Source organism: Ceratotherium simum, chromosome 37 (assembly GCF_057802395.1).
Source record: "Ceratotherium simum simum isolate JZ-2026a chromosome 37, ASM5780239v1, whole genome shotgun sequence".
NCBI lineage: Eukaryota > Metazoa > Chordata > Mammalia > Perissodactyla > Rhinocerotidae > Ceratotherium > Ceratotherium simum.
Genome location: NC_141936.1, coordinates 21,140,950 through 21,167,877, shown reverse-complemented (window position 1 = coordinate 21,167,877; position 26,928 = coordinate 21,140,950). Strand labels below are relative to the sequence as shown.

Genomic DNA, 26,928 nt, shown 5'->3' with positions numbered 1-26,928 from the left:
TTATTATTATTATTATTAAACTATCCCATCTGAGATCCATAGTCAGGCTCTTTGGCATTCAAGGCTCCGATGAGACCAGATAGAAGGAAGGGACCGGGTGGGCAGGACAAAGGAGGCCGCGAGGGGCGAGTGGCAGGAACTCAGCCTCATCCTCTGCAGGAATGCAGGGCCGCCGGCTGAAGGGTGGGGGGCGAGGGGAGATGCCTCGCCGCTGAGGTCAGGCCCTATTTGGAGCTGGCAGAGTGTTTATCATCCTCACGTGTGAGGGAGGTGGGGGAGGAGGGAGAGCGGGCGGGGGGAGGAGAAGCAGCTGCAGAGAACAGCGGGGGACTCCCCATAACGGAGGGGCCCGGTCCTACGCCTGCAAGACCCCACCAGGCCCTCCACCAACTCGCCCAGTGAGTGGGGGGCCAGCTTCGCACAATGGTGCCCCCCACGCATCGCCCCAGCCAGGACCAGGACATTCACCCCACAACACGCACCATCCCCAAAGCTCTTCACAGCAACCCGGCAAGCTAGATATCATGCTCATTATCCCCATCTTACAGATGAGGAAACCGAGGCTGGGGCCAGTCAGGCTCACTGCCCAAGGATGCTCACCGATCCCAGTCTCATCTGCTGGATCTTGTCATCGCCCCAGAGGCTGGGCTCACACACGTGGGTGCAGGGCTGGCGTGAGAACAGATGTGGTCTTAAGGGGGCACAGCTGGCCTGCGCTGTTTTCCCCAGGGTAGTGCGAGGCAGGCTGGGACTCCAGGATTCTCCTTCCAGGTTCCTGGCAGCTCAGCTCATCCTCCAGCCCCCGCAGACACATGCACCCCCAGCGCAGGAAGGCTCGGCCCTGCCCTTGCCAAACAGCCCCTTCCACTCTTGAGATTGCACCCACAGGGGCCCAGCAGTCCCCGGAGCCCCTTCCCGGGCTCCCACCACACAAGGCCCCTCCTCAGAACCAACCATCTCCCTCCAGCTAAGGCTTCAACCCGTCTCCTCCTAGGCTGTCCTCCACAAAGACCAAGAAAATCACCTGGTTACCCTCAGGGATCGGGGCTGGTCCCCACTCCTCCATCCTCCACTGAAGCTAGAACCACCCTGGGCCTCAGTCTCCCCGCATGGGAAGAAGAAGGACGATAGATGCCCAGGGAGGAGGGAGACGTAAGAACCCCACCAGCAGGGGAGGTCTTTGGGATATATTGAGGGTTCTCCTCTCGCAGGAAGGCCCCTTTCTCCCTCGTTTCCACACTTCCTTCCCCAATTCTGGGAAAGCCAGGCCTCTCACCCCTCGCCCCGCCAGCAGCCTACAGGACCTCAGGGAACCCTGCCCCATTAGAGAGCCTTGCTCAGCAGCTGTATCTCTCCCGCGGATTCTAGCCCCAGAAAGTCTCCCCGCGTCTCCAATTACTCCCCACCAGACCTCAGACTGCTGCGCAGGCGCGCACGCGTCCACGTCCGTAGCCACGATTCCCGCCTGGCTCTGTGGTTAACCCGCTTCGGTCTGTCTGTGACCCTCTCCCAAACCGATCAGACCACAGAGGAACAGCGCTGCCGACACCACCCTAGCCTCTCCCAGGAGGGACGGGCCCCCCAGGGGTGCCCCCGAAGGTGGCTGCAAGTCCTGGTAGGTACCTGAGCCACGCCGTGTGGAGGGGGCGTTGCCGCTCAGGCTTCCAAGGCAGGCACTTAAAGTCCTTCTTTGGATCCCTCCCCCCGACCCCCCCCCCAACAATGATGATTCTCCCATTTGTCAAATGACAAGAGGGTTTTCCCAAGCTCTCCCAGAGGGCGGGAATCAAAGGGCAGATCTGGAAACTAAAGAGGCTTGGCCAGAACTGCACACTTCCACCCCAAATCAGCCTGATGGGACCCCTGTATCCTCCATCCCTCCGCCCACGCTGACACACGGAAAATTAAATGACCTTCACGCTTCCTATAGAATGGGTAGGTGAGATGGTTAGTTTTCCATGTCAACTTGGTGAAGCCACAGTACTCAGCAATTTAACCAACACAGTCTAGGTGTTGTGTGAAGGCAGACACCGTACGGCTTTGTAGATGCGGTCAATATTTACAATCAGTTGACCTTAAGTAAAGGAAATTATTCTTGATAATGTGGGTGGGCCTCGTCCAATCAGTTGAAGGTGCAAAGAGCAAAAACTGAGGTTTCCTGCAATTTTATTTATTTATTTATTTTTCCCCCAAAGCCCCAGTAGATAGTCGTATGTCATAGCTGCACATCCTTCTAGTTGCTGCATGTGGGACGCGGCCTCAGCATGGCCGGAGAAGTGGTGCCTCGGTGCGTGCCCGGGGTTCTGAACCTGGGCCACCAGCAGTGGAGCACGTGCACTTAACCGCTAAGCCACTCAGGCTGGCCCCTGAGGTTTCCTGCAGAGGAAGAAATTCTGCCTAAAGACTGCAACAGCAACCCCTACCTGACTTTCCAGCCCGCCCTCCAGATTTCAGACTTGCCAGCCCCACAGTCGTGTGAGCCAACTCCTTAAATATATATATCCTATTGGTTCTGTTTCTCTGGAAAACCCTGATACGGCGAGTAGAGAGGTCAAAACCAGGTGTCCTATCAAATTAAAGGAGCCCCCAATGGCCGTAGCTGGCCCAACTGGATCCAAGAAAAATGATAGCATTGGATTATAACCCATAAAATACAGTGAATATCCAGATTCCATACTGACATAAATAAATACCTGGATAAATAAACAAATGCAGGATAAGGGACAGTTCTTTACAGTAGAATTCCAATTAACACATGCAGAAGGAATGATAGAAATAGAAAATACACCCAAACTGTGGGACATTCCTCAAAATAACTGCCCACGACTCTTCAGAAGACCCAAAGTCACAGGAGACACAGAAGACGGAGGAACTGCCCCAGCTTGGAGCAGGCTAAGAAGACAGGACAACTAAATGCAATGTGGGATCCCGAACCGGATTCTGGATCCAAAAACGGCCAGCAGTGGAAACACTGGCCAGATTCTACTAAGATGTGCAGATGAGTGAACAGCATCAGATCAGCTTTAATTTCCTGGTTTCCACAACTGCACAATGGTTCTGTGAGATGTCGACGTGTGGAGCTGGGTGAAGGTATAGAGAACTCTCTGCACCATTTTTGTAAACTTTCTGTAACTCTAAAATCATTTCAAAATAATTTTTTTTTAAAAGTGGGTCCTAAAGGAGACAGAGATGAGGGGTCAGAATGAGAGCCAGAGGACAGGTTAACCTGGAAGGGAGGTGGGATCCAACCTGGGAAGGTCCCCAGATGCCCCAGGGAAATGGACGAGGATGCTGAAACTAAGAGGGCCGGGGGGGAAGAAGGCAGACAGCTCAGGGAGCAGAGCGAGCAGATGGGGCCTCGGGATTAGGTGACACCGGTGGAGCAGACGGGTATTCCAGCTCTGGGACTATCACCTGGAGAGAGCCAGACGCGACATCTAATGATAATAACCACGATGCCACCACCACAACACAGCTGTCACAAATCACTGGCTACTGTGCACCAGGAGCTGAAAAGCACTCTCCATATCTAGTTAATTTAACCCTCACCACAACCCTGTAGGAAGGTCTTTATGACCCCAGTTTATAGATGAGGAAACTGAGAATAAAGACACCTCAGAAAGGGGTCCAAGGTCATTCAACTGTCAGCAGGGGAGGCAGGAAACAAACTCAGCTCTGACTCCCGAGTTCCCAAATCTTAGAACAAAAGAGACCTCGATTGCCCCAAGTCAAACCTCCCTCCTCACAACATGAAATGGCTGCTGAGAGCTCACCACCTCACAAGACAGCCCAGTCCAGTGGGGATCATTCTAATTGTCTTCCCTGGGGGTTCAGGCGGGCTTAGGAAGGCAGAATTTCCAACCTGACTTCAGCCTCTGTCCTGGGACCCTATTCACAGGGGAATGATGATAATAATTGCTGGTATTTATCTTCTGCCGTAAGCACTTTATATGCATTCACTCATTTCATTCTCACAATAATCTTATGAGGCAGGGACAGATCAGGAACTCAAGTCACAAAGAGGCTGAGCAACTTGCCCGAGTGCAGAGATGGTGAGTGGTGAAGAGGTCAGATGTGGGGTCAGCTTTCCCACCAGACCATCTCCAGATCAGACTCTCTCCTCGAGCTCTCCCTGAGTCCGGGTTCAATTCCTGGGTCCCGGTGTGAGCATACTGCTCAACCCTCTCAGCCCGTTTCCTCCTCTGTGCCCTTGGGGATTATATTAACACCTCCCTTTTAGTGTTGTCGTGAGGATTAGATTAAACGGGTCCTGTCTGTGCACGGACAGAGGATCTCTGTAAGCCGAGCACCGTCGGGGGAATTCAAGCCAGGGCGATTTTCCGGGTACAGGAGCGGGCTCTGTGGCTCCTCCAATCACGGATGACCCAGGGGTGACCTTCCTTCACTGCTTCCTTGAACAGAACCCGGTTTGAACCCAGACACCTCGGGACACCTTTGCTTGGGTGCCCCGGCCCAGCAGGCGGAAACAGGCCGGGGGTTAATCTGTGACTTGTTCTGGGCTTCGCTGTGCCCCAGGACACACACACCCTCTCCTCTAATGGCCCCCCACTAACATCCCATCCCCGCCCCGAGCCCCCCCCGTGCTGGCTGCAGGGGACAGGTGGCCAAGTCACTCATCAGCCAGGGACCAAAACCCTCAGACAGGGAGCACAGGCCTCATGGGTCCTGGGCAGGGCAGAGCAGAAAGGAGGACATGGGGCCAGCAGTGACCGCAGGTGGGGGAATTGATGCAGGGGAGGGGGAGGGAGTGTGGGCCGTGGGCATTCGCCCGGAGCTGGCCAGGCCTGCTGGCTGGCGGATCTCTGGGGCACTTAGCTGTTTGTTATCCTCGGGTCTCAGGATAACAGAGCAAGAGTTACGATCCATTGAGAAAGAGCCAAGATTCTACCTACATTCTCTCATCCTCACACCAACCTTGCAAGGCTGGCTGACCTCAAGGCCACCATTTTTATATGGATGAAGAAACCAGATTTCAAAGGCTGAGGGACTTGTCTGCTGTAACACGGGTCACGTACGTGGCAGAGCCAAGATCCCGGAGTCCACGGCCCGGGGGACTCCAGCTCCACCAGGCCCCGTCTCAGGACATCTCTGGAAATGGTTTAGGACAGGGGCTCAGAAGGTTCAGACTGAGGCTGGGCCCCCCCCGAAGAGCCGAGCAGGAGACGACACTGGGTTCTTGAGAGGCATCTCACGGCCCTCCCTCAGGACCAGCAGCATCTGTCAGGTGAAGGCAGGTGGCCCAGGAGGCAGGTGCCGCCAAGGTCACCACGCCCCAGGAGGGGGACGCCCGCCTCTCCCTCACTCTCCCTGCTCAGCCAGCTCGAGTGGGCACTGCAGACCCACAAGCTAAAAGCCAGAAGCAGCCAGGGAGGTGGCGTGGACCAGGGGTTCAGAGTCACCCCCTCCCTTCCCACACCACCGACAGGACCCCTGATCTGCACCGGCCCTTCTGCCCTCTCCCTGCACTGCAGACCCCGGCCCTCACCAGACCCCCCACCTCTTAGTGGGAACCGCTGGCTTTTGTTCCTTTCTGCCTATTTCACCAGGCATGCTTCTTCAGGACCCCAGGATTTCCCTCTCCTTTCTCCCCCTCTGGCTCCAGTTCTCCATCTCCCCTTTGCCCTTCTCTCCCTGCTTTGGGTGCCGCCTCCCCCTTCCTAGCTCCTACAGTCTCTCGGATGCAGCAAACCCCATGTGATGTTTACACAGCCCCAGAGTCAGAAATGCTGAAAAATATGAGACCTTTCGGGAGCCACATTCCAGGAAAATGAGAAGCCTGTCACAGTTCAGTGTCACTTTCTCCCCAGCCTTGCCCCCTTGCCTCGGATGGGGAGCAGGGTGTGTGTGTGTGTGCGTCTGTGTGTGTGTGTGTGTGTTGACTGCTTATGACACACTCCAAGCCTACTTATTAACCCCTGAAAGTCCTATACTCTATTACCTCAGACAGAACTTCAGGAAGATGGGGAGGGGGACTTGTTCCAACTTCTTGCAAATTTTTATAAAGCGAAAAGGAACTAGCTTCCCACCCAAGACCTACCTCACCCTTGACCCCCATCCCAGGGGAAAGAGAAGCCTGGAGAACACAGAGGCCAGAGGAACCAGTGGCTTCCTGGGGGCCTGCACCCAGTGGAGCTGAGGAAGAGCTTCCAGGGCAAACGCAGGTTACTCAGGCACTGTCAGGAGACCCTGGCATCAGGATCATTGGGGGTGTCAGACAATAGTGCAGATCCCCAGGCCCAAGCCCAGACCACTGAACCCAAATTGAGGGCGGCAGGAATGTGCTCACTGGGCTCAGCAGGTGAGGCTGAGGCCCACCGACAGGGGATGTGAGGGAATGGCAACTCACGGCTCTTCCTCTTAGAAATCAGACACTGAGCCTCAGCAGCAGACAGGAGACACCGCAATGGAATGGAGGACGTGTCCTGCTGTGGTGACATCATGAGGCTTTGGAGCCAGACACTCAGACCTGAGCTGGGCCCTCAGGTCCACTGCCGGGCCGCTGCATGGCTGGTGCCAAGCACGTCACCTCAGTTCTCTCACTGGACAGTGAAGTCAATTTCATCTGCTTTCTGTGTGAGTCTCCAAGGACTCAACGAGATGAGTGTCAAGCAGCCACCATGCGGAGGACACTCAATAAACAGTGGCTATAAACAAAGCGATTACAATGAAAAACCCTGTGAAAATAAGAGAGAAAGTAGGTTCTTTGAAAAGGTCAACCAAGTTGACAAGCCTGTAGCTAGACTGACCAAGAAAAAAAAGAGAGGAGACTCGAATTACTGGAATCAGAAATGAAAAGGGGACATGACTACCGACCTTACAGAAATAAGAAGAATAATGAAGGAATACTATGAACAGTTGTATGGCAGTAAATTAGAAATGGACGAATTCCTAGAAAGACACACACTAACTACTAAAATTGACTCAAGAAGAAATAGAAAAGCTGAATAAACCTATAACAAATAGAGACTGAGTTAGCAATCAAAATCTACTCACAAAGAAAAGTTCAGGCCCAGATGGCTTCCCATGTGAATTCTATCAAACATTTGAAGAAGACTCAATATCAACTCTTCACAAATTCTTCCCAAAAGTGGAAGATGGACGAACACTTCCCAGCTCATCCTATGAGGCCAGGATTACCTTGATTCCAAAACCAGACAAAGATATTACAAGAAAAAGAAAACTAAAGACCAATATCTCTCATGCATAGAGATGCAAAAACCCTCAACAAATTACTAGAAACCAAATCCAACAACATATAATAATAGGAATTATACATCATGACCAAATGGGATTTCCCAGAAATGCAAGGTTGTTTTAACATCTGGCAATCAATTAATGTAATACACCGTCATAACAGAATAAAAAAAACAAAACCACGTGATCTCCTCAACATCCAGCACCATTTCCTGATTTAAAAAACACTCGATAAACAAAACACTTTATCAACCTGATAAAGGGCATCTATGAAAATACCGCAGCCAACACCGTGATTAATGGTGAGAGACTGCATGCTTTTCTCTGAGATCGAGAACAAGATAAGGATTTCTGCTCTTGCCACTTCTAGTCAACACAGCACTGGAAGTGCCAGCCAGGACAATTAGGCAAAAAAAAAAGAAAGAAAAGGCATCCAGGTTGGAGAGAAACAAGTAACACTATCTCTATTCACAGATGACATGACCTTGTATACGGAAAATCCTAAAGAATCCATTAAAAAAACTATTAGAACTAATAAATGAGCTCATCAAGGTTGCAGAATAAATCACTGATATACAGAAATCAATTATATTGCTATACACTGGCACTGAACAATCTAAAAACCAGATTAAGGGCCGGCCCTGTGGCGCAACGGTTGGGTGCGCGCGTTCCGCTGCTGGTGGCCCGAGGTTCGGATCCCGGGCGCGCACCGACGCACCACTTGTCAGGCCATGCTGTGGCGGCGTCCCATATACAGTGGAGGAAGATGGGCATGGATGTTAGCCCAGGGCCAGTCGTCCTCAGCAACAAGAGGAGGATTGGCATGGATGTTAGCTCAGGGCTGATCTTCTTCGTAAATAAATAAATAAATAAATAATAAAATAAAAACCAAATTAAGAAAACAATTTCATTTAAAATAGCATCAAAAAGAATAAAATACTCAGGAATAAATTTAACAAGAAAGTACCAAACTTACGCTCTGAAAACTATGAAACAGTATTGAAAGAAATTAAAGAAGATCTAAACAAATGGAAAGACATCCCATTCTCATGGATCAGGTGATGCAATAATGTTAAGACGGCAATACTCCCCAAATTGATCTACAGATTTAATTTAATCCCTATTAGAATGCCAGCTGGCTGCTTCCTAGAAATTGACAAGCTGATTCTAAAATTCCTATGGAAACTCAAGGATAGCCAAAACAATCTTGAAAAGGAAGAACAAAGTCAGAAGACTCATACTTGCCAATTTCAAAACGTACTACAAAGCAACAGTCATCAAAATAGTGTGGTACTGGGGAAAGGACAGACATACCCCTATTCCGTTCTCAATGGAATACAACTGAGATTCCAGAAATAAGCCCTCACTTCTATGGTCAATTGATTTTTGACAAAGTTGCCAAGATCATCATTGCCAAGTGGGGAAATTTTCAACACACAGTTCTGAGACAACTGCAGAGGCACATGCAAAAGAACCTAGCTGGGACCTTACCTCATACCTTATATAAGTATTAACTCAAAAGAAATGAAAGACCTAACTGTAACAGCCCAAACTAGAAAACCCTTAGAAGAAAACACAGGCGTAAGTCTTCGTGACTTTGGATTTGGCAATGGATTCTTAGGTATGACACCAAAAGCACAAGCCATAAAAGAAAAAATAGATAAATTAGACTCTATCAAAGTTTAAAATTTTTGTGCTACAAAGTAAAAAGACAGCTCACGGAATGGGAAAAATCTATCTCAAATCACATATCTGATAAGGGACTTGTATCAGAAACTCTTACAATTCAATCATAAAAAGACAAGTAACCTAACCTTCTAAATGGGCAAAGAATCTGAATAGACATTTCTCAAGAAAAGACAATCAAATGACCAATAAGCACATGAAAAGAGGCTCAACATCATTAGTCATCATGGAAATCAAATCAAAACCACGATGATATCACTTCATATCTACTAGGATGGCTATAATCCAAAAGTCAGGTAAGTATTGATGAGGACGTGGAGAAATCAGAACCTTCCTACATTGCTGGGGATAATGTAAAACGGTGCAGCTGTGTTATGGGTTGAATTATGTCCCCCCAGAAAAGATATGTTCAAGTCCTAACCCTCAGTACCTCAGAACGTGACCTTATTTGGAAGTAGGGTCTTTACGGAGGTAATCAAGCTAAAATGAGATCATTATGGTGGGCCTGAATCCAATATGACTGGTGTCATAAAAATTTAGACACAGAGACAGACAGACACAGAAGAAAGATGATATGAAGACACACAGCGAAGACACCACGTGAAGCTGGAGGATTTGAGTGACGCATCTATAAACCAGGAAACGCCCAAGATTGCCAGCAAACCACTTGAAGCAGGAAGAGGCAAGGAAGGGTTCCCCTATGGTTTTCAGAGCATCATGGCCCCACCAACACCCGGATTTTGGACTTCTAGTCTTCAGAACTGTGAGACAACAAAACAAATTGTTTTAAGTCAGTTTGTGGTACTTTGCTACAGCAGACCTAGAAAACTAACATAAGCTACTTTGGAAAACAGTCTGGAAATTCTTCAAAAACTTAAACATAATAAGCCACCATATGACCCTGCGATTCCACTCCTAGGTTTATATACCCAAGAAAAGTGAAAACATAAATCCACACAAAAACCTGTACATGAATATTCATGGCAGCATTATTCATAATAACCAAAAGGTGGAAAAATCCCAAATGTCCATCAACTGATAAATGGATAAACAAAATGTGGTATACTCATACAATGGAATGTTATTCGGCCATAAAAAAGCACGTACCTTGAAAACATTACGCTAAATGAAAGAGCCCAGCCATGAAGACCATACATTCTACACGCATACACTTGGCACTGTGCTCAATGCCAACCAACACACAAGCACAGAGACGGCTCTTCAGAAGCTGGAGACCAGCGGTTCTCAAGTTCGCCGGCAAAGGAGACTCCCCTGGGAAGCTTTTCTTTAACTCAACTTTATTGGGATATAGTTTACACACAATAAACACATCCCTTTTAAGAATATAGTTCAATGAGTCTGACAAATGCATACAGCTAGATAACCAGCACCACCATCGAGGTAAAACGCATTTCTATCACCCAAAAAAAGTTCCCTCACACCCTTTGGCAGTCAATCTCCCCACCACCCCCAGTTCCAGGAAACTAATAATCTGCTTTTTGTCACGAGAGTTTTGCCTTGTCAAGAATTTCATAAAAATGGAAACACCCAGTATGTGCTCTTTTGCATCTGGCTTCTTTCACTCAGCACAGTGTTTCTGAGATTCATCCATGACGCTGTGCCTAACAACAGTTCATCCCTTTTTCTTGCCAAGTAGTATTCCACTGGACCATTCCATCAATGTGTCCATTCTCCTGTTGTTTGCATATTTGGGTTTTTCCAGTTTGGGGCTATTGTGAATAAAGCTGCTGTGAATATTTATGGCCAAGTCTTTTTGTGGACGTGTTTCCATTTCTCTTGGGTAAATAAATACGTTGGAGTAGAATTGCTGGGTCATATGGCAGATGGACGTTTAACTTTATATGGAACGGTCAAATGGTTTTCCAGAATGGTTGGACCATCTGACACTCCCATCACTGGTTGGCACTTGTAAAAATCCCAATGCCCAGGTCATGCCCCAAACCATTTAAATCAGAATCCCTAGGGAGTAGGACCCAGGCATCAGTATTTTTAAAGCACCCGGGTGATTCTACCATGAAGACAAGGACTCGAACCTCTGCTACAGATCTCGGTGCCCCGAGGCAAGCAAGCGAAAGACACGTTATATTCGTCTCCATCATTTCCTCGCTCTTCTTGATAACGGAGAGAGAAAAGAGAAGCAAGACATATGTAAGCATCTCCTCTCGACACCAGCGCCCTCAGGAAGCTTTGCTCGTCTCTCAGATTGCCCTCACCTTCTATGAGTTAGGAGAAAGCAGGAGGAGTACAAAATAATAAATATGAATTTTTGATCACTTAATTTTGAGCTTGGCATTTTACTTGGGTTACCATTCTCAGTGCTCACAGAGCCCTAAAATTAGGTCCTACTATAATCCCCATGTTACAGATGAGGAAACTGGGGCTCAGAGAGGTTAAGTAACTCGCCTGAGGTCACAGAGCCAATTATTCATATAGTCTGGATTTAAACTCAACAGTCTATCTCCAAGGCCAAAGGGCTTAAACACCCCGCTGGGCTCTCGATGGGTCCTGGGGCCATGAACCACCCCAAACCCAGTTCTTCCTGGGAGCAAGAGACTACAGCAAGTCTCCAACACAACTGAGAAGGAAGTTGCAGGTGTGTTTATGAGAGGGCGGGAAAGGCGGTGTGTAATGTGACTGAAAGGTGGGGGTTAATTATGGGATTTCCTTTCCTTTCAAGCTTAAAGGATGGGATTTAAACCCCTTTGGTACAGGGGAGGAGACCAAGTCAATGCTGCAGCCTCCTCCCTCCACCCCGGTGCTTAGGACAGGGAAGTGCCAGGCCTGGGCAGAGGGTAGCAGAGAGAAAGGAAGCGAGGAGGTGGAAGGAGCTGCCCTGAGGCTGAGGCCCCACAGCCGCCTGGCTCTTCCCCATAACTCTTATCAGACCTGGAACGGACAGTGAGCAAAATCAGGGGTGAAAAAAGCTTTCTCAAAAATGTACCTGGGGATTAGAGGAAACGATGTGGGCTGTGCAGGAACTCTCTGTACTATCTTTACAAGCTTCCTGTAAATCTAAAATGATACTAAAGTTAAAAGTCCCCTTTCAAATAATAAATACATCATCCAGCAGGAGAGCGAGGAGAAAAGCAAGCCACGGGACAATCTGCTGTATACACACACACCGCGCACGTGCGAAAGGAAAAGTGGAAGGCAAATCCTGGGCCATTCATTCTAAATCCTCCACAGGAGAGAAACAATCAGGGACAGGTAAGGAACCCTGTGAGACACAAGGGTGGGGACTAAGGGACACTTAGAATTTGCCTCCTTCAAGAGATGCCAGGGGAGAGCCGGAAGGTGGGGTTTCCATGAACCATGGTGAGTTTCAAGGGCCGGAACCAGCCTCTTCTCTCCATTTGTCTGTTTCTCTCGTTCTCTCTTTCCCTCTCACCTGCTCCCACCCGTCTGTCCCAGGGCAGGGTCAGAACTGTGTAGAAGGCCACTGTGCCCCTCAGCCAAGGTGGTTCCCTCCTTGGACCTCAATTTTGGATCTATAGGATGGGGCTACCACGAGCCCCGCCCACCTCACAGAACTGAGAAGGTGCGTGAAAACGTTGTGTGTATGGCAAAGCTCCCTGTAGATCTAGGTGACTAAATGTTCATGGCAGGTCTGTTTGTAACAGCCCCAAACTGGAAATAACCCAAATGGCAATCAACAGTGGAATGGAAAAATAAATCGTGGCGGATTCATACACTGGAATACAATGTAACAACAAAAAAGAACAAACCACTGACACCCACCAGAACACAGCTGAGCCTCCCACACATCATGGCGGGTGAAATAAGTCAGACGCAAATGCAAACAGACTGCTGATTCAATTTATATTAAGTGCAAAAAGAGGCAAAACCGATCCCTGCTGGTACAAGTGAGAAGAGCAATTTCCTTTGGGGGATGCTGACTGGGCGGGGAGCACACGGGCTGCTCCTGGGGTGCTGGAAATGTTCTAGGTCCTGATCTGGTTCGTATATAGGTACCGATTTATCAGTTTGTGTACCTGATGGCACGTGAGTCCTACCCCAACTAGAAAACGGAAATGACGAGAACTATTACTTGGAGCGTCTCTGCGTCAGGAGGGAGGAGGGCCTTTTGGAGGAGACTTTAAAAACAGTTTTGCTAATCCTCTTTCCTGCTCTCAGCTGCCCCCTTCGCCTCTCCCTACATAGGAACCTCCTGTTTCTCAACATTCCTTTATCCCACCCCTTTACTCCTTCACGGGAACCCCTCTTACGGACCAGGCACTATTCTAGACGCTGAGGATGCAACACATCTCTCCACCCTCCCCTGTGCAATAAATATGTACTTGACACCTACTCACACCCAAGCACCAAGGCCCCTCCTCTACCAGCGCTGAACAGCTTCTCTCAAGCAGGTCCAAGGGGCACAGAACTGGGCGCAGAATACCTGGGCTCCTTTCCAGTCCTTGCCTATGGTTCCAAGAAAGGAGGAAGGCGCCTACTATACGCCAATGTGCATTTAATCCTCCACAACCCAGCTCACAGAGCTGGAAGGCAGCGGAGCAGAGTTTAAACCCAGGTATGTCTGATTCCCACCCCACTCCCCCAGCCTCCCACGTGCCAGGTCAGCCTCTCTGAGCCTCTGCAGTAGTCAGCCTCCAAGACGGCCCCCATTGACTCTTGCCCCCAGATATTCGTGTCCTTATAGAGGCCCCTCCCACACTCAATGGGAATGACCTGTGTAACCAATAGGATACTGTACAAATAACAGTGTTTGTCTTCCAGAGCTAGGATATAAAGCACATTGTGGCTTCCGCCTCACTCTTTCTGGAATCACCCACTCTGGGGAAGCCGGCTGCCATGATGTGAAGACACTCGAGCAGCCCAATGGAAGGTCCATGGGGCAGGGAACCGAGCCCTCCTTGCCAACACCAGCCCCAGCCTGCGAGGCCCATGAATGGACCACCATGGAAACGGATCCTCCAGCCGCGGTCAGGCCTTCAGATGACTACAGCCCCAGCCAACACCTTGCCTGCTACTCCGTGAGACTCCAGGCCAGGGAGCTAAGCCACTCCCAAATTTCTGACCCACAGAAACTATATGAGACAACAAATATCTGTTGCTGCTTGAAGTTGCTATTGCTGGGGGTATCTGTTACATCATGTTGCTGTGTACGAATAATACAGCCCCTCTCAGAGCCACAGGTTCATGCTGCAGGAACAGTCTGGAAGGCGGCAGCTGAGGCACCCAGAACCAGCCACTTCCTGGAGGGGTGGCCAGAGTGGGCTGAACTGGAGAGGACACGAGAGGGTCAACATCAGAAGTCCCCAGTGTGTAGAAGAACTGTGAAGTAAGAGACCAAGCAAAGCAGAAATCCTGGCGCCCTCTTCCCTAGAAATTTCTCACCCACTTCATCTATCTCCGGAAATGGAGCCACGTGCAGCCGGTTAATCTGGCCAAACACCTCGGAGTCATCCTTGAGCCCGTGGTCTCTCTCACACCCACAGCAGCCAGGCCCTGGGCCCTACCCCAGAATGTAGCCCAGACCTGGCCGCGTCTCACCGTCTTTCCTGCAAGCGCCGTGGACTAAGCCATCAGCCTCCCTCATCTGGGCAACAGCAGCGGCCTCTTGGCCTGTCTCTCTGTGCCTGCTCGAGGCCACAGTGGCCTCAACGTGGAGGTCAAATCATGTCAGAACCCTCCAGGGTCACTACTCTCCAGCCACACGGCCTTCTTCCAAGCATGACAAGCTCATCTCACCTCAGGGCCTTTGCACCTGCTCTTTCCATCTCTCAGATCGTCATGTAACGTGATTTGGGTTCACCTCACACAACACTTCCTCTGAGAAGTTTTCTTGGGCCACCCTAGTCTAACCACTCTCTAAGCCACTGCGCTAGTTCATTTCTTTCCTAACTTGTTGGCCTACTTATTGTCTGTCTCCCCTATGAGAATGTCAGCCCCACGAGGGCAAAGGCCTTCTCTGTCTTGTTCTCCTAGAACAGTGTCTGGCACACGGAAAGAGCTCATTAAACACGTGTTTAATGAGTCCCGTCTAGAGGCAGGGGGATGGATGAGATGACCTCCATGTTGATCTGGCTATAAAATCCAGAACACAGAGGTCTACTGTGTGCTCTGGGGCGCACATCGCCCTTCCCGGCAGGAGGAAAAGGCAGGGCAGGAGTAAGAGCTGTGGTTTTAGGGGAGAGACTTGCCAGCTGGGTGGAGCACACACCACCGGTGGGTCCCACTTCCTACAGAGGAAAATCGTATAAAAAGCCCCATCTGTCTGTCCGGCCACTGCCCCGCCAGGACACCTTCTCCCCTCTCAGCTGGCCTCCTTGGCTGGGAAGAGCAGGATTGGTGGTATATTCTGAGCCCCCAGCACATGCAAGAACTGCCAGGCAGGCTATGAGTCCTCTCTGGCACCCCTCTGCCTCCACACAGGAGGCTGCTGTACATGGGGCCATCTTCTGTCACATCTCTCTGGGCCCCCCATTTGCCTTCTCAGACCCTTCACTGCCAGTAAGTTCATCCCTTTGTCCTCTCTAAATGCATCCGCTGCTGCAAGAGAACGAGGCAAAGCGGGAGGGGCCGGTGAGGATCAAGACACGTCTGCTGGTGGGCAGGAAGGGACGATTAGAAGGCAGTGCAAAGGCCCAGGGGCAGAGGCAGGTGAGAACTCTGCTGTGAGACCTTGAGAAAGTCCCTCAACCTGTGGGCGCCTCGGTCTCCTTATCCGTAAAAACAACATGATCTTGTGGCCTATTTCACGCTCTGATGGAATTAAACGAATAAAATCAGATAATGCATGTAAAGTGCTTTCTAAGGCCGAAAGCACTGTACAAATGTTCACTGTTATTAAGAGAACAGGTGCAGGAAGGGGGGAATAAGGGGGTAGGCTGGGAAGGAACAAGAACGCCGGAAGGTTCTGGGGTTAAGGGTGGAAAAGCTCTGCTCTGGATGGAAAGAACAAGGAGGGAGAGAGAGGAGGGGCAGAGGCTCACGCCCCACCTGGAAAAGAAAAGGCTGAGGGAGAAAGAAAAGCAGGAGACGACGGAAGGGGCAGAAACTGTAGAGATGTGCCCACCGCAAGCCAGGCCCTCAGCGCCTCTGCCAGGAGAGCCCTCCAGCTGGAGTTCACAGATGGGGAGAGCCTGGGGGGTGGATGTGTACTGCCCTGGAGCAAGGTCACTGGGGAGGAAGTGGATTCCCTCGCAGGCCTGCCTCTCCGTGAGCAGCCTTCTCCAAGGGAACACCCAGCCCTCGGAGCTACCAACTGATAATAATCCATTTCTACGTCCTCGAGTGCCTACCTACTGTGCTGGGCACTTCAGAGACATTATCCCATCTCATCCTCACAATAACCTCTTCTTATTCCCATATCCCTGAGGATGAAATAGAGGCTCAGAGAGGTTACAGGACTTGCCCAAGGTCACCCATAAGAAGCAGAGCACGAGATGCACCAGATACTGGGCCTCAACTGCTCAGTGCTCCTTCTGGAAGCCTCCTCCCTCCTTCCATTCACTGAACTCCTTCCTGAAGATCAGGCATGAACAACAGCAGAGGAAGGGGTGAGGGTGGGGGTGGGCACGGTGCAGACACTGGCTGCAGATGACAGGCAAGGCAGGGCATTTCCACCTCCAGAGGGCTGAGCCCATCCAACAGAACAATTTCCTTCCCAAATAATCCATCATAACCCATCCCGGTGTCATACCCGCCCCCGCCCACCCACCACCCCATGACTCCAAGACGCCGCCCCGGCTGACCCATCACTCCTCCGTCCAGGCCTGACAGGACGCAGCAGGGGACCAGCCAGCCTGGCCAATCAGGACCCAGCAATCCCAAGGCCAGACCAGAAACAATGTGGGGAAACTGAGGCCCAAAGAGGGACCTTGCCAATAAAGAGAGTGGGACGGTCCCTCAGGAGGCTCCAGGCCCAGCGCGACCTCGTTTTCCACCTCATCCCCACTTCCCCTACCCACTCATCCCTTGTCCCGCCCTCGGGGACCGCGGCTGTGGCCCCAGGCCGAGTTTTTCTAGGGGGGCCAAATGGGGCCAACCAGGGATCGGCGCGGCCCGCAGGGTCACTGAAACGCATCCCCCTGCCCCGCAGCCCCCCACTCCCTTGGGAACTCGGGGAAATACCTTCCCAGGCCCCTCTCTCGGACTCGGGTCCCCGCAGCCCCTCCAGCAGCCGCCGAGAGCGCGCCGCGGCCCCGCCCGGACCCCCGCCCCCGCCTCCGCCTCCACCTTGACCCGCGCCGGGCGAAGCTTTGCAGAGACAAAGAGGGGGAGGGGACCCCCGGCGCGGCGGCCCGCGCCCCTTACCTTGGCCTGGCATTTCCGATGACAGGAGAAGCTGCAGACTGCGAGAGGGCGAGACACAGAAAGAAAGTTTAGCCGCGAGGTATGAAATGGAAACTCGGCGAATCTCCTCCCACCCCGCCCGCCCGCGCCCCGCGCTCGGGGGAAGGGGAAGGGGGAAGGAGGGGGCCCCATCGCCGAGGCCCCGGCGGGCGGGAAGCGGGGAGGCGCGGGGGGACGACGCCCCCGCTGGATCCCTGCCAGGGGCAGAGGTGGCCCGGCCCCAGGCCCCGTGCCAGACGCGCCAAGGAATGAGGGGGGCCTTCTCCCCTTACACACACCAGGCAGGCAGCCGGCCCGGGAACCAGATCACGCTTACTGTCCCCCAGAGAGACACAGACCCAGTTCACGGTCCAGGAGAGGACCGTGCACACACACTCCCCCATAACCACTCACACCCATACACACAGCCATATACACACACAGAGCCTCACACACGCGCACGCATGCCCAAGGGCACACCTCTGACTTGGGGGCACTAACACACACGATCTCATGCAAGACCCTCAGAGTGCAGCCTGACACGGGCACGTGGACGGAGACACACAGGCAGATGCTCACACAGTCTCACAAACTTCATGCGCGTGAGTTGAAACACACACGTACACGCACACACGCACGCACCCGGGGACTTGCTCCGCCCTCCCACTACCAGAAGCTGGAATCAAATTTCCTATGGGGTTCCCTCAGCCTGGAATGTCCCGGCCCTGCCCGCCCAGCCCCCAGGGCCCTCCACCCAGGGGTTTGTGGTCCCCCTCGCCAGGTCCCACAGGTGGGTGAGGGGTCTGCTGGGTGGGCTTCTGCGCTGACTTGGGCCTTGCTGGCTGCCCAGGGCCTGCTGAGGGGGGTGGGTTGGGGGCACTGGTTAGAGAATGGAGGAGGGGGAGGCAGGGGAGCTGCCCAGACCCCAAATTCTCGACAGCCACAGCCCTGGGCCACAGCCGGCGGCCCCCGCCTCTTGGATCTACAGTTCCCCCAACCTGATTCTAGCAGAACGGAGAAGGGGAGACTGAGGCACAGATGGAGGCTCAGAGCTGCCAAAAGAGGCTCGGGGATCCCCACACTGAGGCTTCTGGTTTGCAGTGGGAGTGGGTGGGGGAGGAGCTGGGAGGCACCTTGGGTGGAGCCTGGGATGTGACCTTGGCCACTGGCCCTCGCCAGGGACCTTGTTCTCCCAGAACCTAGTTCTGGCCCCAGCTCAGGGCTGTGACTCAGCCGGCACTGAGCAAGGCTTTCCTGACCCCACCAGCCACCCAGCCCAGCTCAGGGACATCACCCACGCCAGGACACACCCTCCCCCCGGCCACCCAAGTCAAGCCATGCCCATCCATCTAGCCTTTCTGCTTCTCTATTCCGCCCCACCCCCACTACCCCAGGTGGCAGCTCTCCTCCAGGGAGTGTTTCCACTCTGACACCAGCAGCCTCCGCAGCCCCACCCCCTATGCCTTCTTTTTTGGCCGTGGAATGTGGAATGGAGGAAGCCTTGGGCCAGGCGGCCTGAGCTAGGAACGCCCTCCCAGCCAGGCGGGCACCCCACTGGCCACGGCCTCCAAACAGAGGTGTTCCTAAGTGTTCACTCAGGCCTCCAACCCCAGTCTAGCCACTAGGAGCACAATGAGAAGCCAGGACTCCATCTGCCTCTGACATCAGACTTCATACTTCTGACAGTTCCCAGAATGCACCAAGCTCTTTCCTACCTCAGGGCCTTTGCACTTGCTGTTCTGGCTGCCTGGAAGGCTCTCCCTCACCCCAGCTCTCCATTGTTCCCCAAACCAAGTCCTTCTGCTCCTGGAATCCACTGAAAACCATCTCCTCAAAGAGGCTTTCCTTGGCCACCCAAATTACATAGCTCCCCCATTATTCTTTCTCAGCAGCACCCTGCTAATTTCCTTCTTAGAACAGCCCACAGTCTGAAGGCATCTCGGCTCATTCTTCCCACTTATGTACGGTCCATCTCCCCACACTAGACTCATGAGGGCAGGGAGCATGCCTGTCTCATTCATCCCGTACCCCCAGCAGCTGGAACAGTGTCTGTTCCAGGCCCACAGCACCACACAGCATCTTTGTGCAAAGCAGAAAATGTCCCACCCCCTGGGCAGCCCAGCCCCGTGGACACGCAGCTGAGGACATGGCAAGACGGTGCCCCTTCTCCGGGGGACCCAGCCTTGGGTGCCTGGCGTGGTGAGCCGGGCGTGGGCTGATTCCAGGGCTCGCTCAGACAGGCGTCCTTGGCAGCGAGTGGCCTGCGTGCCCGCATGGGGGGCCCTGCCTGTCGCAGTGGGCAGACACTCACCAAGTGCCCTTGAGTGGAGGGCAGGTGGCGCAATCGCTGGGCAACGGCGTTCCAATGAGCTGAGCGCCCGTGCGTGCTGGAATGCAGAGAGCTCGTCCTTGAAAGCTCTCGTGAGCAGAGAAAGAACGGCCCCCGGCCCCCCGCCCAGAAGACAAAAGCTCTGCAAACTGAACTCAAGTGGCAGGTTCCAGGCTGCGCAGGTGTGGCCAGGTCCCTGCGATGCGTTTTCACACCTTCAGAAGCACCTGCCCCAACCCAAGGATGCCCCCTGGCCCTGAGTCCCTCCCGGAGAAGCCTCCTTTATAATCTTAGTCTCCTTTCTTAGGTTTTCTCCCAGAGGGCAGTTCTTCCTGCTCTCTAACTTGCATCCCTCCTGCTGTAACGTGGAACTTGGGCATCCATCCTGTGGCTTCTCGCTTCCCAGCTCAATAGCCCAGTCAGACATGTTACAGAAAGGGAGACTGGGGCAGCCAGCCTCCAAGGATGCCCCCAGGGTCTCACCTCCTGGGGTGCACACCCTTCTGTAGTCCCCTCCCACAGTGACTAGGGTGGCTCATGTGCCCAGTCGGATGTTGCAGAAATGATGGTGTGGGACTTGGTGGATGGTTGTGGTCCAGCCTTGGGCTCTGAGACCCCCTCTCTGGGGGAGCCAGTTCCCGTGTCATGAGGACACTCAAGTGGCCCTGTAGAGGGGCCACGTGGTGCACGGCGGAGGCCTCCTGCCACCAGCCAGTGACAACTGGGGGGCACACAATGGAGCCACCTTGGAGTGGATCCCGCAGCCCTTGTCAGGCCCTCGGATGACTGCAGCCCGAGCTGACATCTTGGCGGCCACTTCGTGAGACCCCCAGAGTCCAGACCACCCAGCCGAGTCACTCATGAATCCCTGACCCCAGAAACTATGTGAGATGGTTTTGTGTTTGTTTTAAACTGCTAAGCTTTGGGGTAATTTGTTAGGCAGCTACAGATAACTGATACAGAACCCAGAGCACAGGGTCCCTCAGAAAGCAGGAACCCAGAGGCTGATGCTGGGAACTGAGAGCAGAGGCCGCGTCCCGGGTCCTCCCTTGCTCCCTGGGTACCTGCATGCTCCTTCCTGTAACTCCCTCCCTTTCCTTACCCCACCAAGTAATTAGTCACAGGTTCCGGAAGGTAACTCCAAAGAGGCTGTTGAATCTGAACCTCCCTCCCTAGCCTCCCCCCCGAACCCCCCCACCAGTTCAGACCAATTATCCTTCCCCAGGCCTCATCTCCCCACCAGCCTTGTCCCCCTTCAGTCCACAGAGTCACAGACCATTCTCAAGTGCAGACTGATCACATCCCTGCTTAGACCCTTCTATCCAGCTCCTCAGCACACGTACAAGGCCCTGCATGGCCTGGTCTTGCCTCCACCTCCAGCTACTGCCCCCAGAGGGGTTTTTTCCTGCCACACCAAACTCCCCAAATGGACTCGGAGTCTGCAAGGAGCAGGTCTGGAATGGCGAACTCATATACATCCATCAAAGCCCAGTTCAAAATGTCCCTCCCTGGATAATCAGGCATTCAAAGATGGTCCCTCCCTTCTCTGTGCTCCCGGAATCCTCAGCTCACACCCCTTGGAAAGCTCTTGTCACATTGGAGGACTAAGGATTCCTTTATGAGTTGTTCTCCCCCACATCCAGCTGCTTCTCTAAGGCAGAAAGGGGGCTCCTGTTCAACTTGACAGCTTTGTATCCTGTCCCTTCCACTAGCACAGGGTCTGACATACAGAAGGGGCTCAGTAAATGTGGAGTACGGTTCAAACTGGAAGGATCCTCCCCAGCCGAAACCCCAGGAGCAGGGCCGACGTTCTGGGGCAATGGAACAGACACAAGAGAGGGCGGGTGAGGCCCACTCTTCAGCTCAGCCCCTGCTGGGAGAGGGCAAGTAGGGACCATGGTCGGTGGCCTGGGTGCTTCAGAACACACGCCACCTGTGTTGGAGGCTGGGGAGGGGGTGGGGGGACTGAGGGAGTTACCTGGTCCTTCACTCGCCCACTGGTCCTGCTCTCCATCCACCCACTTCCCCACCTGGCTGCGTGGAGACCGGCTCTCTGCTCGGATGCAGGTCACAAACCAGCTCTGTGATCTGGGCCAAGTCACTTGACCACTCTGAGCCTTCATTCATCTATAAAATGGGGGTGTAACAGCATCTCCCTCACAGGGTTGTTGTGCGAATTAAGCGAGTTAATGTAGGTGGTTGCCCAGAGGATGCTCTGTATGAGGGCGAGCTGTCAGCAGCATCTTCATCACCTTCGTCACTGTTGTCACTGGACAGAAGAGCCCCCACATCCTAGTCAGGGGTCCTGGGTCCTGACTGCTGTCATGCAGCTGTGTGACCTGAAGCAAGTCACTCCCCACTCTGGGTCTCAGACTCCTGCTCGGAAAATAAGGCAGCCTCCAGGGTCGATCGGGCCTGCGCCCTTGTCTTCATCAGCTGGCTCAGTGTTTAAAACACACAGACATTTTCTTACTTGGAATGCTTCTCGGCAGAGCAGCTCTCTCCAGGTCACTGGGGTCCCCGCCACGCCCCCTCTCCACCCGTCTGCCTGCGCTCCCCCTGGAGGCCCTGGGCCAGCTGCCCCCAAGCCCTCCTCCAGCTGTGAGAGCCTGTGTGTGACCCCAGCCAGCCTCCATCACAGTCACCACCTCCCTCTTCCTCCCTCCAACCCAGAAAGGGGGGAAACCCAGGGTCCAACCCTGACAACGTCCCCAACGCTGTTGAGGACACAGCCGGACCGCGGCGGACAGGGATACCCGCCCCACTGCGGGGGGACGGGCAGGAAACCCCAGCCTGCCCCTCCCGGGGTCCCTCAGATGCCTGTGTCCGTCAGTTACCTGCCGGGGTGGAGAACCGCACCCCCAACCCCAGCCCTTGGCCGGCTCCTGCCTTGCAGGGCTGCCCATCCTCTGTCCTGGGGTGGCTTCCTGCCTCTCGGGAACACAGGAAGCCAACATTGTTGGGATCTAAATGGCCTTTTCCTCCCGGCCTCGGGTCGGAAAATGAGCACATAGGCTCGGAGTGCACCTGACCCCGGTGATAACCGCCCGCACACCCGGCCGACCGTAGCTCCTTCCCCGGCTGGTAGAGAGCCCGGCCCAGCTGCTCACCTGCCCTGCGTATCTCCATGGCCTGGCCAGGAGGCGTGTGATGGTTTATATTATGTGTCAACTTGGCTAGGCCATGGTACCCAGATATTTGTTCAACATTATTCTAGATGTTTCTGTGAAGAGGATTTTTTGGATGAGGTTAACATTTAAACCAGTAGATTTTGAGTAAAGCACATTACCTTTCATAATGTGGGTGGGCCTCATCCAATCAGTTGAAGGCCTGAAGAGAACAAAGACTGATGCCCCCCAGCAAGAAGGAATTCTGCCAGCAGACTGGTTTTGGACTTGAACTGCAGCCCTTCCCTGGGTCTCCAGCCTCCTGGCCTACCCTGCAGATTTTGTACTTGCCACACCGCCACAATCCCATGAGCCAATTCCTTAAAATAAATAAATTATCTATCTATCTATCTATCTATCTATCTATCTATCTATCATCTATCTATCTCCCTATCTCCCTATCAATCTATCCATCCATCTATCCATCCATCCATCTATCCATCTATCATCTATCTATCTATCTATCATCTATCTCCCTATCTCCCTATCAATCTGTCCATCCATGCACCTATCTATCCATCTATCATATATCATCTGTCTATCTATCTCCCTATCTATCCATCTATCTATCCATCCATCCATCTATCCATCCATCCATCTATCTATCTATCATCTATCTATCTCCCTATGTATCCATCCATCCATCTATCTATCCATCTATCTATCTATCCATCCATCTATCTATCACCTATCTATCTATCTCCTTGTCTATCTCCCTATGTATCTATCTGTCTGTTTGTCTGTTGTCTATATATCCATCCATCTATCCATCCATCCATCTATCTATCCATCTATCCATTCATCTATCTATCCATCTGTCCATCTATCCATCTATCCATCCATCTATCTATCCATCTGTCCATCTATCCATCTATCTATCATCTATCTATCTCCCTCTCTGTCCATCCATCCATCCATCCATCCATCCATCCATCCATCTATCCATCTATCTATCTATCTATCTATCTATCTATCTATCTATCTATCTATCTATCTATCTATCTATCCATCCATATATCTATCCGTCTATCTATCTATCCATCTGTCTATCTATCCTTCTATCCATCCATCTATCTATCCATCTGTCCATCTGTCCATCTATCTATCTATCATCTATCTATCTCTGTATCTCTCTATCTCTCTATCCATCCATCCATCCATCTATCCATCTATCCATCTAATCTTCTATCTATCTATCTATCCATCCATATATCTATCTGTCTATCTATCCATCCATCTCTCCATGCATCCATTCATCCATCTATCCATACACACATCCCGTTAGTTCTGATTCTCTGGAGAACTCTGACTGATACAACGTGTCTTGGGGGTAGTCAGGGGCAATGAGCACAGTATGCCTCTGAGGTTGGAGCAAGAAGAAACCTTCTAGATCTTTCCATCCAGTGGTTTTCAAACTTTTATTTTTGCAGCGAAACTCTTCGTGCAGATGGTCTCTCATACGGAATCCCAATGATACTGGTCAGCATTTATCGGATGCTTGTTATGTGCCGGGCTCTGTCTGAGCACTTTGTGTGTATCATCTCCTTTAATCCCACAGTCACCCAGGGAGGGAGGTTTGCTGTGTGCCCCATTTTAAAGGTGAGGTAACTGAGGCTCAGAGAGGTGAAGCCACCTGCCCAAGTTCTCACTGGTGAGGGGCAGAGCTGGGATTGGAACCCAGGACGTCCAAGCCAAGTGCGAGACCACCACACCATCCTGCCTCCTGATAGATTTAACTCCTGAAACCAGAGCTGCTCTGACTGAAGCGGGCAGGGAGTCCAGGGCCCCAGCCCCTTAAGCCTGCCCTTGGATTTCCCCGTTTTCCCTCTCAGGACCCTAAAGCACCTTCCAAGAACCTTACAGCTCCTATGGAACACAGTGTAGAACCTCTGATCTAGTCCAACTCCTCATTTAAAGAAAGAGGAAAGCCAGGCCCAGAGAGGTTAAGTGTCTCACCCAAGGTCACACAGCCAGGCAGTAGCAAGCCAGGACAAGAACCCAGGGTCTTCCCACCCCACCAGGCTGCCTCCGATGAGTCCAACGAGGTCCTGGACCCAGGGTAGAAGCTAGGACCCCCAGGGAAGTAACAGAGGAGAAAGAGCTCCCTGAAACAAAGTCTCCCCAGATCCAACGAGTGAGGGCTTCTGGGTAGGCTTGTCCCCTTAAGGGCCGAATGGTCTTCCCCAGGTGCGTCCCACTCTGGGGAAACTGCACATGACTGTCCCCTCTTCCAAGCTGACCAGAGGCATTGACAAGGCAAGTCGTCTGAGTCTGGGCCCCAAGCCAGGCCCAGATCGCAGCCCTTGGGCTCTTGAGCTGGCACTCTCGTATCTTCCCTTGGGTTTCGGCCTAGCAGGAGGCTATAGGGCCTTTGGGCAAGGCCTAGACTCCCTGGAGCACTGCCCTAGAGACCTGTGGGAAACCTGCTGTTTGAATCGAGGAACTCCTACACATCCCTCAAGACCCAGCCTACATATGCCTTCCCTGCTGAAGCCCAAGACAGCCTTTCACACACTCCTCTGTGTCAGCTTTGCCGCCAGGTTCTGTGACTGTCTGACAGCGTGTCTGTCTTCCCAGGTCAGGGGTGGGTCTTGCCACCAGTACCCGGCACAGTACCCAGCCCAGAGGGGACTCAGTTCACAACTGTCAGATGGATGCCAGGAGCACGCAGGAGGTGAAGTGGCAGCCTACACTGGGAGAGTTATCTCGCCTTTACAGACACCACCAAGGGAATGTTCCAGCCCTCCCACCGTCAGGGCCTCAGTGAGCATTCCTGGTCCAGCCCCTGATCTATAGATGGGGAAACTGAGGCCTGCCCAGTGAAGTGATTTATCTGAGGTCACACCGCCTGTGGGTGGCGGAGCCCAGGCCACCAGCAAAGGCCCTGGTCCTCTTCTCCCATGGTCCCATCCAGCCCTGTTCACCCTCCAGGGAGCCTCAGTCCCCACACTGACGCTCATTTACAGCCACACACAGAGCCTCAGTGTTCCTCAGAGTAATCCGCTGAGAGACGGGGACAGGGTTTATTATTAACCCCACGGTACACAGGAGGAACAGGCTAGGCGAAGTAGAAGACTGGCCACGGTCTCGCGGTGACCTCTGCCTATATATCTGTCACGCTTAGGCCCGCACGTCCCGCCGCCTTAGCTCTTTGTCTGCCTCGTTCGTCTCCGAGTCTCCCAGAGCCAGGACTAGACCCCAGTTCCTTGACTCCCTTCCCACCCGCTCTCCCACCCCATCCCCTTCAGCCATATCACGTTAAACAGTGAAAAGCAGGAGGACAACAGGGAGCAGAAGAACCGTCCCAGCTGCAGAGCAAGGCAGCCAGAGGGAGATGGGACAAGAGCCCCGTCTCTCTAGACCTAGGAAAGTGTCCTCCCTGTCCCCTCCTGCAGCAGAAGTTCCCTCAACACTGCAAGCCCTGTGGAGACTGAATTCAGAGCCTTGATGGTCCATACACCCCACCCCACCCATCACCACCAGCAAGAGGGTCACCATGTCGTACCTGGAGACTTGAAGACTTGAGGAGGAGCCAGAGAGCACAGCAAACCCTTTAGGTTGGGCTTGGTGAATAAAACATGGCCTGGATTTTCATGCACAATTGCCCCGTCAGCGAGAGAACAACCCGTTGAACCTGCTGGCCCTCGATGGGCGGATGGATGGATGGATGGTGGGATGGATGGATGGTGGGATGGATGGATGGTGGGATGGTGGGATGGATGGATCGATGGTGGATGGATGGATGGATGGGTGGGTGGGGTGGGTGGGTGGATGGATGGATGGGTGGGTGGGTGGATGGAGGGTGGGATGGATGGATGGGTGGGTGGATGGATGGATGGATGGATGGATGGTGGATGGATGGATGGATGGATGGGTAGGTGGGTGGGTGGATGGGTGGATGGATGGATGGGTGGGTGGATGGATGGAGGGTGGGATGGATGGATGGATGGTGGATGGATGGATGGATGGATGGGTAGGTGGGTGGGTGGGTGGGTGGGTGGATGGATGGGTGGGTGGATGGATGGAGGATGGGATGGGTGGATGGGTGGGTGGGTGGATGGGTGGGTGGATAGACGGATGGATAGATGGATGGATCAAGGGAGTCTATCCATCTCATGCCACCACCACCTCCTGGTTCCAAAGCACAGAGAGTGGGTCCCCTCCTGCATCTTCCACTGGTAGGCCCAGTGGTCCCAACCCTTCCCTAAGGCC

General features: G+C 52.8%; 1 protein-coding gene across 1 annotated transcript in view; it reads right to left on the bottom strand.

The window, feature by feature from the left end:
- Positions 1–17,236, bottom strand: part of TNS1 (tensin 1) — a 169,074-nt gene extending 151,838 nt beyond the window's left edge. The window contains exon 1 of the mRNA XM_014785286.2: positions 17,203–17,236. The gene's annotated coding sequence lies outside the window, so the exon portion shown is untranslated. The remainder of the gene's footprint in view (positions 1–17,202) is intronic.
- Between the last annotated feature and the right edge of the window lie 9,692 nt (positions 17,237–26,928).